General features: G+C 20.1%; 1 protein-coding gene across 5 annotated transcripts in view; it reads right to left on the bottom strand.

Annotated features, from left to right (window-relative positions):
• LOC122501232 overlaps nucleotides 1-20,372 on the bottom strand; it is a 52,833-nt gene that overhangs the window by 7,533 nt on the left and 24,928 nt on the right. The window contains exons 1-2 of one of the 5 annotated variants that reach the window (XM_043610544.1): nucleotides 7,261-7,415; nucleotides 5,856-6,129 (exon numbers count right to left, since the gene is read on the bottom strand). The exons of 1 other annotated variant lie outside the window; for it this stretch is intronic. The gene's annotated coding sequence lies outside the window, so the exon portion shown is untranslated. Of the gene's footprint in view, nucleotides 1-5,855; nucleotides 6,130-7,260; nucleotides 7,416-20,372 lie in introns of those variants that run through there. 3 more of the 5 variants (XM_043610546.1, XM_043610543.1, XM_043610548.1) reach the window with 3 other exon arrangements.

The raw sequence follows: 20,372 nt of genomic DNA, 5'->3' as shown, positions 1-20,372 counted from the left end.
GATTTTTCACAAACTTAAATTGCTTCCTATATATTCATATTTTAATGGTTCTAGTTTATTGCATAGACGAGTCACATTGCGGCTCACTATAACCAAAGAATTTGAAGTTTAGTGTTGAGTTTGATTCCGCACAAACTTCTCGGGATCTTATTAAAGTTGAGATTGTTACAAGTTTCAACATTAATTTCAAAAGTTTGCGAATAAACGAGCCGAGAATCCGTATTATCCACAGAGACCATAATCATTTATCAAAAAATCATTTAGACAATCTTCAAATTAAATTCCTATCGCGAAAATAATTGCACCACTCATCAAATATAATTCATTACAATCGCGTATAACAATTTCCAACTATTTAATAACAATATTAAAAATTTATTAGTGAAAAATTAAAAACTAACAAATTAAAAAAAAATTAACATTTAAAATTAAGAAATTAAGAAATTAAAAAATAATTAACATTAAAAATTTTCAAATTCAAAGGAAAAAAATCGTTTAATAATTGAAAATTAAAAATAATTGATTCAGAGTGAAAAATAAGTATAAAAGGTTAAATAATTAAAAATAATAATTAGTCTGTTATCAAATAAATCATTTTTATTAATTTTAATAAATAATTAGGTGATAATTATTCATTTCTGCCTGATTTTCCAGCAGTATTTGAATTTAATAAATAAATAAAGAAAATTCATTCAATTCGACGTTCGAAACTTTGAGGATATTAATAAAAAGCTTTATTTCAAATATTTTCCAAATCTTAAATTATAATTCTACAAAATTTGATTATTAATCATTTTTTTTTAATGAAATTAAAAAAAAATATATTTTCAATTTTATTTTACAAAATTCCATTCATTTTCAAAATTTGTAATCAAAATTCTTCAAAATTTGAATTATTTTCATGAATTATTTTCAATATTTGCAATCAAAATTCTTCAAAATTTGAATTATTTTCAATATTTGCAATCAAAATTCTTCAAAATTTGATTTTCAAAAATTTTAATGAAACATTGAAAAAAAACATTAATCAGTTTCGTGAAAATTATACAAACTTTCATTTATTTTCAAAATTTGCAATAAAAATTCTTCAAAACTTGATTTTTATTAATTTTAATAAAACATTAATAAAAATATTAATTATTTTTCAATTAAATTTTACAAAATTTGAATTATTTTCCAATCCTATTTGCAATCAAAATTCTTCAAAATTTGATTTTCAAAAATTTTAATGAAATATAGAAAAAAACATTTATCAGTTTCGTTTAAATATACAAAATTTGAATTATTTTCAAAATTGACAATAAAAAATTTTCAAAATTTTATTTTTAATAATTTTAATTAAACTTTATAAAAAAATAAATTATTTTCAATGAAATTTTATAAGATTTCAATTATTTTCATAATTTTCAATTAAAATTCTTCAAAATTTGATTTTTAAGTATTTTCGTAGAACGTTAATAAAAATTTTTATTATTTTCAATTAAATTTTTTAAAAATATTTGCAATCAAAATTCTTCAAAATTTGATTTTCAAAAATTTTAATGAAACATTTATAAAAAAAAATTAATTATTTGCTATCAAATTTGACTATTTTTTATTAATTTTTATTAAATAATTAGGCGATAATTATTAATTTTTGTCTGATTTTACAGCAGTATTTAAATAAATAAATAAAATTCATTCGTTCCTACGTTCGAAACTTTGAGGATATTAATTAAAAGCTTAATTTCAGCTAATGAATTAGAAAAATTCGTTTTCAATTGAATTAAATACTAATTCAATTAATTAATTGAAAAATGTTTTGAAAAATATTTTTCATTTTACTTAATAATTTTTTGAAAATATTTATACAAAAAATATTTCGTTCTTTTAAAGTTTCAAAATTTTCGGAGTGTAAAATTAATAAAGTTAATAAATAAAAAATAAAATTTAATAAAAAATAATATGTGATTTTTGTTTGTTAAAAAACGAAAAATGTTAATTACACATTTTTAATCGTTAAAAATTTAAAATTAAAATTCAGTTATTTCCAGCTAATGAATTAGTAAATTGCCATTAATTGAATTGACTGAATTAATTAAAAGTGAATAATAATTAATTACCCACAAAATTAATTGAAAATTTTATATACAAATTTTCGATTATCTCGAATAGATATAAAATTGGTAACAAGAGAAAAAGTGTTGCACAAGAATTAGAAATCATGTGTACCAATATTTTATCACAGTAGTGGAAGCGGAAGTAAATTGTTTTTTTCTTTTCGTATGAAATATGGATTATTGAGAAGACCGGATTCTTGGGTGACTAACGTTCGTTTTGTAGTGTTTCCAAAGGGGTTTTAAATTACAACAGAATGAATCACTGTGAAACCAGAATTCTTTAATAATGTCACGGTTATTTCACTTCAGGTGGTATAATCTGTATACTCTCATTGCAAACAGAAAATTATATTACACGCGAAATCAGAAGTGAAAAGAAAAGTAGAAAAAAAGAACGCTTCACTGATTATTCTAAATCTCATTTTAAACACACCACATCCTTTCGTAATAATCATTCTTAATAATTATTATTCGAAACCATTGAAGGAAATCGGGTCTTGTTTATTTCAAAATAAGAAGAAAGAAACTGCGTCCATTTCTACTTATTTCAACAAAACAAAAATTTAATTACATAAGGCAAAAAAAAACAAAGTTTCTTTTCAGTTTTAAATTTTATAGAAGAAAAAAAATTTCTTTCTTTTAAAAGAAGAAAAGTTAAGAAAGAAAAAGTCGAGAGAAGAGAAAAATAATTACAAAATAGAACAATATTGGCGAACTTTAGTTGAATGGAAATTATTTTAATTTTTTTTTCTTGAAGGCAATAAGAACTTTCCAGAGATTACAAGAAATATGAAGTCAAGGTGACAGATTCAAGTATGAAAATTGACTCGATTGTCAAGAATCAACAGGTGTGCTAATTAAGATAAGCTTATTTACAACAGCGATCAATACGTTCTTTTCATCTCCAACCGTGAGAAATAGAAGTAAATAATTTTCCAAAGAATATCGAAATTTTCAAAAGTCTTTTTTGATTTCCAAACGAATTTTCATGTCCATATACAAAATTTTGGTGAATTTTACAACGTTTATCAACGATCAATGATTTAGAAGAAAAAATATTTTTCGAACCGAATTTTTAGAAAATTTTCAATAAAAATATAATTTCAAAGTGTTTTCAAAGTTTCATGATTAAAATAAAATTTTTAAAGAATAATCTAAAAATAATAGTTTTTAAAAGAAATATATTTCTAAAAAAAGAGTTTATTATTTTTCTTCTTATAAAAATATAAATTTTATTCAATCGTTGATCATAAACGTTGTAAACTACACCCACGTCCGAACTAACTGAACGGACGTTCAATTCTTTTTTTCAACTGTATTTTTTCTCTTATTCTCTTATTTTTTTTTCATTTTTTCATTCACTATTTTTTTTATTTCATTTGTAGAAATTTAATACAATATTTTGAAAATAATTGATTTTTTAAAAAGAATTTTGGAAAAATATTAAAAAATTAGCAAGCTTCTCAACTATTATAATTACAAATATAAAAATATATTACCTACTTTTTCAAAATTTTATTAATAATCTTTCTAAAAAAGTATATTTCTTCAAAAATTTTAGTTTACTTTTTTTGAAAATAATTGAATTTTAAAAAATTATGATAAAAACTGAAGAATTAGTTTTCTTTTTCAAATATTTAATTATTTTCGTTAACTTTTAGTTTCTCGAAAATAATTGAATTTCTCAAAAGAATTTGAAGACAATTTAAAATATAATCAATTTTTATAATGGATTCAAATGTTTAAAAATAATTGATTTCTTCGAAAAGTTTAATAATAAATTGTAAAAAAAAATTATTTTTGCAATTAAAATTCTTTAAAATTTGAAATCTTAACAAAATACTTTTAAGAAATCAATTATTTTCAAACAAATTTTACAAAATTTCAATTATATAAAAAATTTTCAATCAAAATTTCTCAAAAATTTGATTTTTAAAGAATCTAAAAAGAACCCTTTAAAAAAATCAATTATTTAGAATAAAAATTCACAAAATTTCAATTATTTTGAAAAATTTTGAAATAAACATTGTTTCTCTATATTATTTCATTTTTTAACATTTTAATGAAAAACAAAAAAATCCATTATTTTAAAGAAAATTTTACAAAATTTTAATTAATTTCAAAATTTCGGCAAATACAATTCTTCAAAATTTAATTTACAAAAATTATAATGAAATACTTTAAAAAATAATTATTTTCAATGAAATTTAAGAAAATTTCAATTATTTTCATAATTTGCAATTAAAATTCTTCAAAATTTGATTTTTAAAAAGTCAATTATGTTCAATAAACTTTTACAAAAATTCCCATTATATTGAATGTTTTCAATATTAAAATTCTTCAAAAATTGATTTTTAAAAAATCCAAATGAAATACTCTTATAAAATCATTTATTTAGAATAAACTTTCACCAAATTACAATTATTTTGAAAATTGTGCAATTAAAATTTTTTTAGATTTGATTTTTAAAAAGTGTAATAAAATACTGAAAAAATCAATTATTTTCAATATAATTTTACAAAACTTCAATTTTCAATTTTCAAAATTTGCAATTAAAATTCTTCAAATTTCGTTTTCTAAAATTTAAATAAAATACAAAAATGACAATTATTTTTTATAAAATTTTACAGAATTTCAATTATTTTCAAATTTTGCAAATAAAATTCTTTAAATTTTGTTTCCAAATTTTTACTGAATTACTTGAAAAATAATTAAAATTTTAAAAAATTTTAATTATTTTCAAAATTTGCTTTTAAAATTGTTCAAAAATTAATTTTTAAAAGATTCGAATGAAATACTTTAATGAAATTAATTATTTAGAGTAAAATTTTACAAATTTTCAATTATTTAAAAAAAATTTTATTTTATTTTTAAAAATTTTAATAAAATACTGAAAAAATAAATTATTATCAATAAAATTTTACTGAATTTCAATTACAATAATTTTCAAAATTTCCAATCAAAATTCTTCAAAAATTGATTTTTAAAAGAAAATAATTTTATAAAATCAATTATTCACAGTAAAATTTCAATTTCAGTTATTTTCAAAATCTGCAATTAAAATTCTTTACAATTTCATTTTTAAAAAGTATACAATTTATTATTTTCAATCAAATTTTACAAAATTTCAATTACTTTCAAAAATAATTAAAATTCTTCAAAATTCGTTTTTGTAGATGTGAATGAAATACTTCAAACAGAATATATTATTTACAATAAAATTCTAGAAAATTCCAATTATTAAAAAACTTTTTAATTACGTATTGTAATCAATTACGTAAAATTGTATTCATAAAAAAATTATTCAAAAATTATTTTTGCAAAATTCGATTGAATTTTTTTTTTTTTTTTTTTTTTTGAACTCTTTACACTATAAAATAAGTTACATTTGATACAAGAAATTATTCTTGTTCTCTTATTGTTGCAATATGTAGAAAAAAATCACAAAAGTCGAAAAAATACCAAAAAAAAGTCATACAATCCGAGACCTGAATTTTTTTTTAGCAAAAAAAGTACAGTTTAAAAAAAAAGAGAGTATATAGGTATCCTAGAGACAGAGAATACAGTTAGGCTTTTGTAAATGTTACTCTCGTCTCGTCCAGAGCTCGTCGTCCATCAGCGCAGAGTTAGTGCGAGGAGAGACGTCTATTTAGTTATGGAGGATGTCGCAATTTTCCTGTCCGTAATTTAGACTTAATAAGGCGAGAGGAACAAAGGCTTTCAAACTTGACGTGTATAACATGAAAATAGACACACCTCTTCCGTGATGCTGAGTCCGGCGGATAATTTACAATTAAATTCAACTTCTCTGCAATCCCATTGGATAAATTTGATCCTTGCTACTCTAGTTAAATCCAGTATCCAAAGTTAAATGTAATTAAATAAACAGCATGTTGTCTGGTTTACGTAATAATTCTTCTTCCCTGCCTGCATACAAAAACAACTCGTTCTCTTCTCTTTTCAGCTTTTACGTTATATTCTATTTTTGGAAATTCGCCGTTTCATGACACCTTTCTCCCTTTATATACACCTACAACAAAATTTTTTTTTTTCATTCGTTAGAATAAATGAGGCTAAGTTCAGAAAGAGAAATTAGAAATCGAATAATAAAAATATGACAGAATTGGTTATGGAAATAAATGTCGTATTGGGTCCTTGTTTTTTATCTTATCAGTTGGGAAATTTTTTTTCTAACTTTTTCTTTTATTATTTATTATAATAAACAATAAAATAAAAATTAGACAAAAATTTATCTTTTACTATTTATTATAATAAATAATAAAAGAAAAAATTAGAAAGAAATTTCGCCTTCACTGATAAAAAAAAAAAATTATTGAAAATAATAGTTTTTCTAAAAGTACTTCATTAGGATTTGAAAAAAACGAATTTTCAAGAATTTTAATTGCAAATTTTTAAAATAATTAAAATTTTTTCTAAGTTTAAGGAAAATAATTGATCTTTTCAGAATTTCATTAAAATTTTTAAAAATCAAATTGAAGAAATTTTTTAAATAATTGAAAATTTGTAAAGTTTTATTCTAAATAATTGATTTTATAAAAGTATTTAATTCGGATTTTTTTAAAATAAATTTTTAAAGAATTTTAATTTCGAATTTTGTAAAATTTTATTAAAAATAATTGAATTTACAAGTGAATATTCTTACAAGTAATTCATTAAGAACTTAAAAACTAAATTTAAAGAATTTTAATTGCAGATTTTGTAAATAATTGAAATTCTGTAAAATTTTATTAAAAATAATTGGTTTTTTTGTATTATGTATAACGGGGATTTTAATAGTTATTTATAATTTACTCAATTTAAACTATTGCATCGATAACCCGAAATTCAATCACTATAATCTCGAAAACTCTAATTAACAGAAAAACACAATATTCAACAATATCTTATTAAGGGGGGGAACTGCTGAGAATTAAAATCGCGATGCATCGATCTCCAGATTCCTTGGACAATAGGCAAACATTAACTGCTTCTTTGAAAACTCATAACGACAACGTCTCCAAATCTCCAACAAATTTCGAGAAACAATAACGCCAAACAAACAGGGAATTAACTTAAATAATCACTCACAAAATAAAATAAAAGTCGTAATAATTTATTTAAAACAATAAAGAAATTTAAGTAATTAAAAATTGAAACGTACAAATATTTAAAATGGCAACAATTCTACTTTACATTCGTCTCTTATCTTCGTACACACGAAAATGCAAATAAGACCAAACTACAAAACTCAACCAGCTCGATTGATATCTAGGCGACGAGTGTTCCTCCGATCCGCGGCTTTCCTGGAAACCAGCAGCGAATTTGGGAAAACTCCTTCCCTATCACACCTCATGATTTTTCCTATGAATCCTTCCTTGTCGAATTTTCAACGATACCTATTAGAAAGAAGGGAAAGGGTCTCTATAAGCCATGTGACATCTCCCTCTTATCAAACAGACGAGAAATCATTCAGAGAAGGGGCACTCTAAGGTGAGATAGACACAAGACGCTGACCAACGGACTATACCAAAATTGGGAAAAATGCGACGGAACGATAGAAAAGACGCAGACAAAGTCACTAACTATAGCACTGGACTCAGAACGAAAATTTGCCTATACATAAGTAACGATTTACTTCGTTACATATGTTTAAATTTAAGAAAACGAATTTTGAAGAATTTTATTTGCAAATTTTAAAAATAATTGAAATTTTGTAAAATTTTCTTTAAAATAATTGATTTTTTCTGTTTTTCATTAAAATGTTAAAAAAATCAAATTTAAAAAAAACAATTTATATTCAAGAATTTTAAAAATTATTTAAATTTTTATGAATTTTTATTGTGAATAATTGATTTTTTAAAGGTTTTTTTTTGTGTTTTATTAAAAATCAAATTTTGATTGAAAATTCTTTAAATAATTGAAATTTTGTAAAATTTTCTTTAAATTAATTAATTTTTTCTGTTTTTCATTAAAATGTTAAAAAAATCAAATTTAAAAAACATTTTTTATTCAAGAATTTTAAAAATAATTGAAAATTTATGAATTTTATTGTAAATAATTTATTTTTTAAAGGTCTTTGTGTGTTTCTTTAAAAACTCGAATTTTGATTGAAAATTCTTTAAATAATTGAAATTTTGTAAAATTTTATTAAAAATAATTGATTTTTTAAAAGTATAATTATGTTATTAAGATTTTCAAAAAAACAAATTTTGATCAGAATTTTAATTGAAAACATTGAAAGTAATGGAAAATTTTGTAAAATTTTATTGAACATAATAGACTTTTTAAAAATCAAATTTTAAAGAATTTTAATTTCAGATTTTGTAAATAATTGGAATTCTGTATAATTTTATTAAGAATAATTGGTTTTTTGGCATTTTATTTATATTTCAAAATTTTTATTGCAAATTTTGAAAATAATTGAAATTTTTGTAAAATTTTCTTTAAAATAAAAAATTGATTTTTTTTTGTTTTTCATTAAAATGTTAAAAAATCAAATATAAAAAACAATTTTTATTCAAAAATTTTAAAAGTAATTGAAATTTTATGAATTTTTATAGAAAATAATTAATTTTTTAATAGTATTTTATTAAGATTAAAAAAAAATTTTTTTGAAGAATTTTAAGATAATAATAAAATAAAAATAAAAGTAATAATAGTATAGTGATGAAATTAAAAATTGAAAGAAACAAAAATACTTTACTAATTAAACTGAAATGGTAAAAAAAAAAAATGGAAAATAATGCCGACGATAATAGAGACAAAACTGAGAAAGTGGACCATAATGAGAGGAGCAATCGAGATAAGAATAAAAGTTTCACCCAATGCACAAGAAGGGAACCTCGTGTCTGTGAAACTAGACCTCAAATAAGGTGAATAATTTACACAATTAGAGACTCCAGACACATTAAATGTTAGTTTCATTTCTCTCTCTATATAGGTATACATTTATTATGTCTGCTACTGTACACATTGAAAATTAATAAATTGTGTCTGACCTTAATTTTTAGATATTATTTTCAAACACGAATTGTATTTGAACTATTTTGTAATTTCTATGCACACACAACTGAATTTAAAACCTCATAATAAATTTTTTTTTCAATAATAAGTCTCTTATGCAACATTTATGATATTAAAAATCGTCTCTTATGTTTCTTTTACGATTTCACACAGGTCAATATAATAACATATTGAATGAATTGGATTTAGGAAATGAATTATTATAATTTAAAAAATAAATTCTAAATTAAATGTAATAAACAAAAAAAAGACGTAATAAACGAAGAAACTATTAAAATAAAATGTGATAAACGAAAAAAATAACATAAAATGTTAGAAACAAAATAACCATCAAAATATAACGTAATGAACAAGAAAACTGAAGAAAACATCAATATAAAATGCAGCAAACAACATAAAACAAAAAAAATAAACGTAGACGTAATAAATGTAAAAATCAACATAAAGAATAATAAATAAAAAAAAAATATCAACATAAAACGTAATAAACAAAAAAATACTATCAACATAAAACGTAGTAAACAAAAAAATACTATCAACATAAAGCGTAGTAAAATAGAATAAACATTAACGTAGAACGTAATAAAGAAAAAAATGCGCTCAACATTAAACGTAATAAAAAAACAACAAAGCGTAGTAAACGAAAAATACTATTAACATAAAATGTAATAAAAAATTAACATAAAACGTAAAAACAAAAAAAAATTCAAAATAAAAGAAAAAAAACAGCAATATAAAGCGTAGTGAACAAAAAAAACATCAACATAGAACGTAAGAAACAAAAAAAATAATTAGATGAAAATAAAACGTAATAAAAAAAAGTTATTAAAATGTAATAATCGCAATAAAAATTGTTAAAATAATACATAATAAAAAATAAAAATTATCAAAATAAAAATATAATTAATACCAACAATTCTAAGAAAAGGAAAAACAGAAAGGACAAAAAAAGCCATAAAATTATACAAGGGAATTGTTACAAGACAACGAAATGAAAAAAAATACATAATAAAATTAGAAAAAATTTAATATAATTACAATTTTCAATAATTAAAATTAATTGAGGAAAATTAAATTTTTTATTTTATACAGGAATATAAAACTAAAGGAGAAAATTTACAGCTCTATAATAAAATGATAAAATTAGAAATTGAGTATCTCTAAAGTATAAAAAAAATTCTCTAATTCTACAAAAAAAAACTTCGTTAAAATAATTCAAATAAATTCTATAGAAAACTCAAAGAATTACTTTGAAGAAAATTAAAGTAGAATTCAATTTAATTAAACTGTAATTTAGGGGAAAAAATTTTTTTTAATTAAAAAAGTAGCATTTTATCAAAAGATTTGATCTTTTCATATCGATGAACAACTCAGATTTGTTAAACTGCGATATAGTTTTAATCTAATCTAATAAGAAAAAAAAAGTGACGAAACTACTTGGAAATATTTTGCAATAATATATTATACTAAATGCACTTGAAAGTTTTGAACTTTCATACATCCAACAAAGGTTTTCTTCAGTTTTCTTTCTCATTATCCAAATTTATTCCAACCTTTTAATAGAATTATAACTCACGTGTTTAAAATAATTATAATATTTTAATAGTCGCGTGTGAATTTAATTTACCTTTTTTTTCAATTGTTATTTTCAAAACATTTTATTATTTCGGTATATATTTTTCAATTTTAATCTAATTATATTCATTCATATCTAAATTCGGAAATTGAATTATTAATTTAATTTTATGTTAATTTAAAGTATAGAATTTTGTAAGTTTCCTTCTAAATAGAAAATTAAAAAACGCCAGATATTAAATTAAAACAATAGTTTCTTCCTTTTTTTGGGGGAAAAAAGATGAAAAAAATTGCTTATTATTGTTAGATAAACGGCATTATTTTTAATATATATGCTTTCTTATTTTATACTGTAAAAAATAAATATTTAGTATCGAATTTTGCAAAAATAATTTTTGAATAATTCTTTTATGATGATTAAAATTTTGAAGATAGCAATTAAAAAGTTTTTTAATAATTGAAATTATTTAGAATTTTACTGGAAATAATTGATTTTTTTCAAGTATATCAATTCAGATTTAAAAAAACAAATTTTCAAGAATTTTACATTGCAAATTTTGAAAATTAATAGAAATTTTGTAAAATTTTATTGAAAAAAATTAATTTTTTTCAAGTATTTCAATAGAATTTTTAAAAATTAAATTTAAAAAAATTTTAATTGCAAAATTTTAAATATTATTGAAATTTTATAAAATTTAATTCTAAATAATTGGTTTTTTTTTAAGTATTTCAAGAAGATTTTTTAAAAATCAAAATTTAAAGAATTTTAGTTGATAATTTTGAAAATAGTTAAAATTTTGTAAAATTTTATTGAAAATAATTTATTTTTTAAAAATCAATGCCAGATTTTGAAAATAAATGAAATTCTGTAAAATTTTATTGAAAATAACAGATTTTTTGGTATTTTATTTAAATTTAAAAAACGAATTCTGAAGAATTTTAATTGCAAATTTTAAAATTATAATTGTAATTTTGTAAAAAAATTTTTTAACTTAATTAATTTTTTATATTTTTTATTAAAATGTTCAAAAATCAAATTAGAAAAAAAATTTATTGGAAATAATTGTTTTTTTAAAATTATTTCTTTTTAAAAGAAGATTTATCTTTAAAATTTTTAAAGAATTTTAATTAAAAATTTTGAAAATAATTGAAATTTTGAAAAATTTTATTGAAAATAATTGATTTCTTAAAAGTATTTTATTAAGATTTTTAAAAAACAAATTTTGATGAATCTTAATATATATATAGCAAATTTTGAAAGTAATTAAAATTCTGTAAAATTTTATTGAAAATAATTGGTTTTTTGGTATTTTATTTATATTTGAAAAAGGAATTTTGAAGAATTTTATTTGCAAATTTTTTAAAATAACTAAAATTCTTTAAAATTTTATTAAAAATATTTGGTTTTTTTGTAATATTTAAAAAGAAAACGAATTTTGAAGAATAATTGCAAATTTTAAAAATAATTGAAATTTTGTAAAATTTTCTTTAAAATAATTAATTTTTTCTGTTTTTCGTTAAAAATGTTTAATAATCAAATTTAAAAAAACAATTTATATTCAAGAATTTTATAAATTATTGAAATTTTTATGAATTTTTATTGTAAATAATTGATTTTTTAAAGGTTTTTTTTTGTGTTTCTTTAAATATCAAATTTTGATTGAAAAATTTTTAAATAATTAAAATTTTGTAAAATTTTATTGGAAATAATTTGTTTCTTAAAAATAATAAATTAATTTTATAAAATTACATATTTCTTTTTAAAAATTAATTTTTAAAGAATTTTAATTGAAAATTTTGAAAGGTATGGAAATTTTTGGAAAATTTTATTGGAAATAATTTGTTTCCTGAAAATAAAAAATTAATTTTTTAAAATTATTTCTTTTTAAAAATCAATTTTTAAAGAATTTTAATTGAACATTTTGAAAGGTATGGAAATTTTTGTAAAGTTTTATTAAAAATAGGTTTAATTTTTTAAAAATCAAATTCTGAATAAGTTTAATTGCAGATATTAAAAATAATTGAAATTCTGTAAAATTTTATTGGAAATAATAGGTAGGTATTTTATTTAAATTTAAAAAAAACGAATTTTAGAGAATTTTAATTGCAAATTTTGAAAATAATTGAAATTTTGTAAAATTTTCGTTAAAATAATTGATTGTTAATCGTTTCGATCAAAGTTTACAAATTGTTACCTAAATTAATAAGTTTTCAATTATTTTAATAAAATACCAATAATTATTTAATTTATAAAGTAAATTGCATAATAATTTTTATATGTTTACGAAACTTTATGTATGAGCTCTGACCGTGAAATTGTTATAAGTAAATAAATCGATAAATAATTTCATAATTAAAATTTATATATAATTTATTTATTTATTTACTTATTTACAATGTCCCTGCGGTCAATTTAAAATGATTTAAAGAAAATTTGCCCAAAAATCAATTTATTATTTTTTACTGTTTCATTTCAATAACTAATCTATAATTAAAATCTTGACCCTCATATTTAATATGATTTTTTTCTCAAACTGAAATCTCGTGAAAATAACGAGATTTCAATTTGAGAAAAAAATCATATTTTTCAACCGAAAAGATTTAATGTGAAATATAAATGAAATAAAAATTATAAATCGAAAAAAATTGAAACAATTTTTAAAAAAGGTAATTTGAGCATCAAGGTGTTGAAGATAATCATAATTATAGTTATTTATTGCGAGTATATTTTCTGAGGCCAATAATACCGCGGACCTCGAATTAGTTATAAGCCGCGGTTCAAAGCCTTTTAGTGAAGCAATTCTATTATTTTTCTTGTCTAAAAATGAAAGTAGCTAATTACATTATAACATTTACTACATAATTTTACTTTCGCCTTCATTTTCCTTTTGTAAACGAATAATAATTAATGTCTACAATTTATTCTAGTTTTTTTTTCTTATACGCACAACAAACATAAAAGGTGCGCGCGCAAAAAAAAAATTTCAAATAATGTTTTTATTTGGAAATTTAGAAATTAAATTAAATATATGCACGTAAATTATAAGTCGAAACTAAATTAGACAAATTTCCCATCAGGTTTGTTTGTTTTTATGAAATGAAGCAGACTTTTTATATAGATGTTTATAATTATATAGCTATAAATGTAAAAGGATTGTAATTATACTCTTGGGAATAAGAAATTGTTTTTCACGTGAAATAATTTTATTTATTAGGTGTAGAGAATTTTTTTAATACTTTTCTACTTTTTTTTACTCTTTTTTACTTTAAAAAAATTTTTTTTTACTAAGAAAAGTAAAAAAAGTAAAAAGAGTTTTTTTTTACTTTTTTTTATTTTTTTTTTACTAAAAAGAGTAAAAACAGTAAGAAAAGTAAAAAAAGTAAAAAGAGTTTTTTTTTTACTTTTTTTTACTTTTATTATTTTTTTTTACTATAAAAAGAGTAAAAAGAGTGAGAAGAGTAAAAAAAGTAAAAAGAGTTTTTTTTACTTTCTTTACTTTCTTTACCTTTTAAACTTTTTTTTACTGTTTTTACTTTTTCAAAAAAAAGAATAATAAATTATAGAAAACCACGAAAATGCATCAGGGTTTGATAGAAATTCCGAACAACTACGCATTTAGAGCCTCAACTGAAAGATAAGTGCTCTTAGCTCAAGGCTTTAGGAATAGTAATTAGTGTACCTTTTGTGACGTCAGGAGCTTAAATATCAGCTGAAGAAAAGCGGAATTTTTTTTATATTCTCACTATTACTCATCACTGATTCTCATAATTTTATTTCCACACTCGATTAACTATAATATAATCCGTATATTCAAGTCATTTTTATAAAACATAAGGAAATTTAAAACATAAATTTTTATTTTTTTTCTAGGCAAATTTACAACGATTTTTGTCGACGCACAAAAGAGAAAATATCTTTTCTTTTAAGAAGAAGCAAATAATTTTTGTTAAACAGACTTCGCACTTGATAATTCATCTTTAAAAAGTAGCAAAAAGTAGCTTTCAAACTAAAAAAAAGTAGTAAAAAAGTAACTATCGAAAAATTAAACTTGACGACCAAAAAAAAAAACTCGTTTTAGACACTTTAACAAAACTGACAAAAAAATTTCATTCAACATTTTATTTTCCTGACTTTTTCTTAATTTTCATCAAAAATATTTATTTCCTTCTTATCCTGTTAATAAATTGAATTCCTGCGCAACGAATTTTATTATTCATGAAAGAATTTAAATATTTATAAAAATAATTTAATTCTTGTGAAGAATTTTATAAAAAATTTTTAATAATTAATTTCTTTCGACTAATTTTATGCAAATTCTAATTTAAATAATTGAATTCCAGAGAAATTTATATTATTTATGAAAAGAATTGAATTTTTACGAAAATTAAAAAAATTTTTTTTTTAAATAATTAAATTCTGTTTGGAAATTTTATGAAAATAGTAGATATTGAGAAAATCATTAAATTGCGAAAAGTTTTTAAAAATAATTAAATTTTACAAAGAATTCTATTAAAATTTTTTGACAATAATTGAATGTCTGTATGGTATTTTATTAAATTTTTTCGAAAACAATTGAATTCCTAAAAAGCATTTTATTTATTTATGAAAATAGATGAAGCTTTGCAAACGCTTTTATTACAATTTTTTTAAATAATTGAATTTCCAAGAAGAAATTTATTACTTTTAAAAATAATTGAATTCTTGTAAAGAATATTGTTTTAAAGAAAAATTATTTACCTAAATAATTGAATTCTTGGGAAGAATTATATTAAATTCAAAAAGATTTATTAAATTATTTCACAAAATTAAATTAAAATTGTATCTAAAATAATAAATTTCTTTCGAATATTTTTATTAAAATATTTGAAAATAATTGAATTCCTGTAAAAAAATCTAATTTTTTTGTAAATAATTAAATTCTTTCAAAGAATTTAAAAAAAAACATTTTTTTAAATAATTGATTTTTTCGAGGAATTAAAATTAAATTTTTAAGAATAATTACATTTCTCAAGCAATTCCTGTAAAATTGTATTAAAAATAATTGAAATCCTGCAATGAATTTTATTATTTATGAAAATAATTGAATTCCTAGTTGGTAAGAATTCTATTAAAATTTTCAAAAATAATTAAATTTCTCAGAAGAATTTTATTATTTATGAAAAGAACTGAATAGTTGCTAAGAATTTTATTATTTATGGAAATAATTGGATTCTTGCGAACGATTTTATTAGAATTTGTTTAAATAACTAAATTTTCAAAAAAAAATGGATTACTTTTAAAAATAATTGAATTCTTATGATGAATATTGTTATTTATGAAAATAATTGAATTTTGCAAAGAATTTTATTCCAAATCCCTCAAAATAATTGAATTTTCGGGAATAATTTTGTTATTTATCGACATAATTGAAATTTTTCGAAAAATTATTTATGTAAATAATTGAATTCCTGTGAAAAATTCTAATATTTTTGTAAATAATTAAATTCTTCCAAAGAATTTAAAAAAAAACATTTTTTTAAATAATTGATTTTTTCGAGGAACTAAAATTAATTTTTTTAAGAATAATTACATTCTTCAAGCAATTCCTGTAAAATTGTATTAAAAGTAATTCAAATCCTGCAATGAAGTTTATTATTTTTGATAATAATTGAATAGTTGCTTAGAATTTTATAAAAATTTTCAAAAATAATTGAATTATTGCGAAAAATGTTATTAAAATGTTTAAAAAGAATTGAATTTCTGTGAAAAATTTTGTTATTTTCGAAAATAATTGAATTCTTTATAAGAATTTAATAAACATTGTTTTAAATAATTCATTTTTTCCAAATATAATAAGTATTATGAAAATTTTATTTTAAATAATTGAATTCTTGTGGAAAATTTTTGTTTGTGAAAATAATTGAATTTTTCTATTAATTAACTTAGAATAGTATTAAAAATAATTGAAATTCTTCGATGATTTTTATTATTTATGAGAAAATAACTGAATTCTTGCTTAGAATTTTATCATTAAAAATTTTTTAAAATTGAATTTTCATGCTAAATGTTATTATTAGTGAAAGTATTTGAATTATTGTGAAGAATTGTATAAAAGTTTTGTTAAATAATTAATTTTTTTGAAAGTGCTATTCTAAATTAATTGAAATCCTGTGAAAATTTTATTATATTTATGCGACAATAATTGAATTTTGTATGGATTTTATCAATTTTTTTTTTAAATAATTGAATTCTTTCGCGAAATTTGATGAAAATACTATAGATATTGAAAATAATTGAATTTAGAATATTTTTTGAAAATAATTTAATTTTGGATGAATTTTATCAATTTTTAAAAAATAATTAAATTCTATTGCGAAATTTTATGAAAATACTAGATATTGAAAATAATTGAATCGTTTCAAAGAATTTGATTATAATTTTTGAGAATCTAATTGATGAGATGGGGAAGACATTTACTGTAAAATTTATGCTTTTTCATTAAATTTCGACGATCTACGTTAGTAATTTCAGTTTCATAATTTTCACATAGCAATTTTCACTAGAATTAGTAATTAAAGCACTAAATAAGCATTGTTAAAAATAAATTGTTAAAAATGCGTTAACTATTCGTATTAACAATTCGTTAAAAATACCACAATAGTTAAAGATTATAAAAGAGAAAACGTGCAGTACACATAAAATACACTCAATTATTCTTCAGTTGTCATGTCAGCAAGAATATAATTAAAAAGTTCATTCATGAAAATGGAGAGAGAGAGAGATGTCCATAAAAAAAGATTCGCTCTACTATTTTACGTCGTGCATCGAACTACATTATAAACATCTAACTTCCGGCAACGGAAATTCGAGCCCCGATTCGCAAACTAGACTGCGACGTAAAATTAAACCATAAGAAAATAACATCGTTTGTTCCTAATTAGTAGAAAAAAAAATATATATATCCCACTTTTATTCGGAAGTTACGCCAAAATTATATAGTAATTAAAAGAGCGCAGCTATAACATCTAGACTCCGTTTTATTTAATTAAAGTTTATTATTATACGAATTTCTTTGAAAGTAACATTGAGATCCACGTAAACAATTAAACGAATAATGTAAACAGTGGAATTATTTAAATTTTCGCGTATGGAATATTACGAAACTTTTATTATTGTTATCAAAAAGCAACAAGAAAATTTAACATTTAGAATCTTTATTCAACGGAACCTCGATTATCCGAACCATCCGAACATCTGTTATCCGAACTTTCATTATCCAAACTTTCTCGTCGTCTTAACCCAAAATTTCGTTTTTTTACAGCAATCGGTATAAAAATCTGATAAAAATAAAGAAGTGTTGTTGATTATCAACAAAAGAATCATCGAAAATATTTGCAAATTCTATCATCCGAACTTTCGGTAGATATAACAGAAAAAGCAGAGTCTGAAACCGTTTACATCTTAAAACCAAAATGATTGAAAAGTAGCCTATTTTTAAGCTGAAAACTAGATTAATTCAATTTTATGATTTAAAATAATACTCTCAAGGCCAATATTAAGTTAAAAATGTTTCTAATTAAAACGGTTTAAGTCAAAATGGGACTGAAAGTAAGATTTATTTTTTACAGTTTGTTTCATTTCTAAAAACGCACCCCAAATTTTAAACTAAAGAACAACTGAATAGATTTCGTTCATTTGCACGTTCAAAACTTTAGTACGACGCATAAATTTTCAATACGACAAGGAAAAGAAAATTTAATTATTATAATAATAATTGTTCACGTGAATCGGAAAATTTCTATATAATAATTGTTGTGAAATTCTTTATCAAGCAAGTTTACTATCTTCATAACGAATCGTCGAAAAACTATAATTTTTCGCCTACACAATATTTTTTTTGCAGCAATAAAGAAAAAGTAAATATGAATATTTATGTTGCTAATATTAAACGCACGTGATCGTTTTTTGTAAATCAATTTCTATTACAAAGCGAGTTCTGTATATATACATTATATATATTTTAATACGATTTGTCCCAGTACTCGTCGCGATACCAATCACTTTAATTCTATTAACAGAATATTCGATAAGATACTACAACTCCCATCAATAAATTATAGAAAACAACTGCCCTTTTAAACTGACATTTTTTTATTACCGTCATTAACCCCAATTTCGTTAAAAGTAATCATATTTGAGTACCGCATGTGTTTGGATATATGAATGTAAATAAAAAAAGTTCAACAAAGGATACCTAATACCTACGTAAAAAATATTAATATCAAATTAACATTATAAAATATATCTCTATTTAAATTTTGAGTAGCTACTATTCTACTATAACAGGTAGTAAAATTTTACTAATTTGTTATAATGAAGATGAAACTGGCCCTCGCATATAATTTTGAAAATTAAATTCTATGTCCGCAACCTTTTTGGAAACGAATAAAAATAAAAAAATATGATGTTCCTAAAGTTTCTGAACGTTCAATTGAACGTATTTATTTCTTCTCAGGGCTCGGATCGTCTTTAAGATTCAAAAAAAGTCGCTTTAGTCGCATAAATTCACAACAAAGGTTACGAAAAGTCGCATCAAATTTTAGAAAAAACGACAAAAAGGAAACACGAAATTGTCAAAATTGTAAAAAAAAACACATTTTTCGACAACACATACTTTAATATCAAACAAACCGGAATAAAATTTCATAAAATTTAATAAAATTCATAGCAAAATTTTAATTAGGTTTTTTTTAACATTTTTTTAAAAATTCTCTTTAAAATGTAAATTATTTTTATAAATAATAAAATTCTTCTCCTAAATTCAATTATTTAAAACAAATTTTAATAAAATTCTTGTCAAAATTTCAATTATCTTTATAAATAATAATAGATAATAAAATTCTTCTCTGAAATTCAATTATTTTCAAAAGTAATAAAATTCTTCGCAGAAATTGAATTATATTCAAAATTTTTTTTAAATTTCTCGTCAAAATTTTATAAATAATAAAATTCATCCTGCAAATTTAATTATTTTCAAATGTTCTAATAAATTTTTTTACAAAATTCAATTATTTTCAAAAATAAGAAAATTCTTTGCAGAATTTCAATTACTTTCAAAATTTTTTTTTAAATTTTCTTCATAATTTCAATTATCTTTATAAATATCAAAATTCTTCTGCAAAATTCAATTACTTTTAAACATTTTTAAAAAAATCTGTTCAAAATTTCAATTATCTTTATGAATAATAAAATACTTCTCCTAAATTCAATTATTTAAAAAAAATTTTAATAAAATTCTTGTCAAAATTTCAATTATCTTTATAAATAATAAAATTCTTCTCTGAAATTCAATTATTTACAATACCTTTTTTTTTAATTTCTCGTCAAAATTATCATTATTTTCAAAAATAATAAAATTCATCATGGAAATTTAATTACATATTTTCAAAATTTCTGATAAAATTCTTTGCAAAATTCAAATATCTCTATAAATATAAAAATTCTTCTACAAAATTCAATTATTTTCAAACATTTTTTTTTAAATTCTCCTCAAAATTTCAATTTTTTTTATAAATAAAAAATTCTTCTACAAAACTCAATTACTTTTAAACATTTTTAAAAAAAATCTGTTCGAAATTTCAATTATCTTTATGAATAAAAAAATTTATCCTAGAAATTTTATTATTTACAAATTT

This window comes from Leptopilina heterotoma, unplaced genomic scaffold, assembly GCF_015476425.1.
Source record: "Leptopilina heterotoma isolate Lh14 unplaced genomic scaffold, ASM1547642v1 Lhet_206, whole genome shotgun sequence".
NCBI lineage: Eukaryota > Metazoa > Arthropoda > Insecta > Hymenoptera > Figitidae > Leptopilina > Leptopilina heterotoma.
The sequence above is the reverse complement of the archived record's forward strand: the minus strand, read 5'-3'. Positions and strand labels throughout refer to the sequence as shown.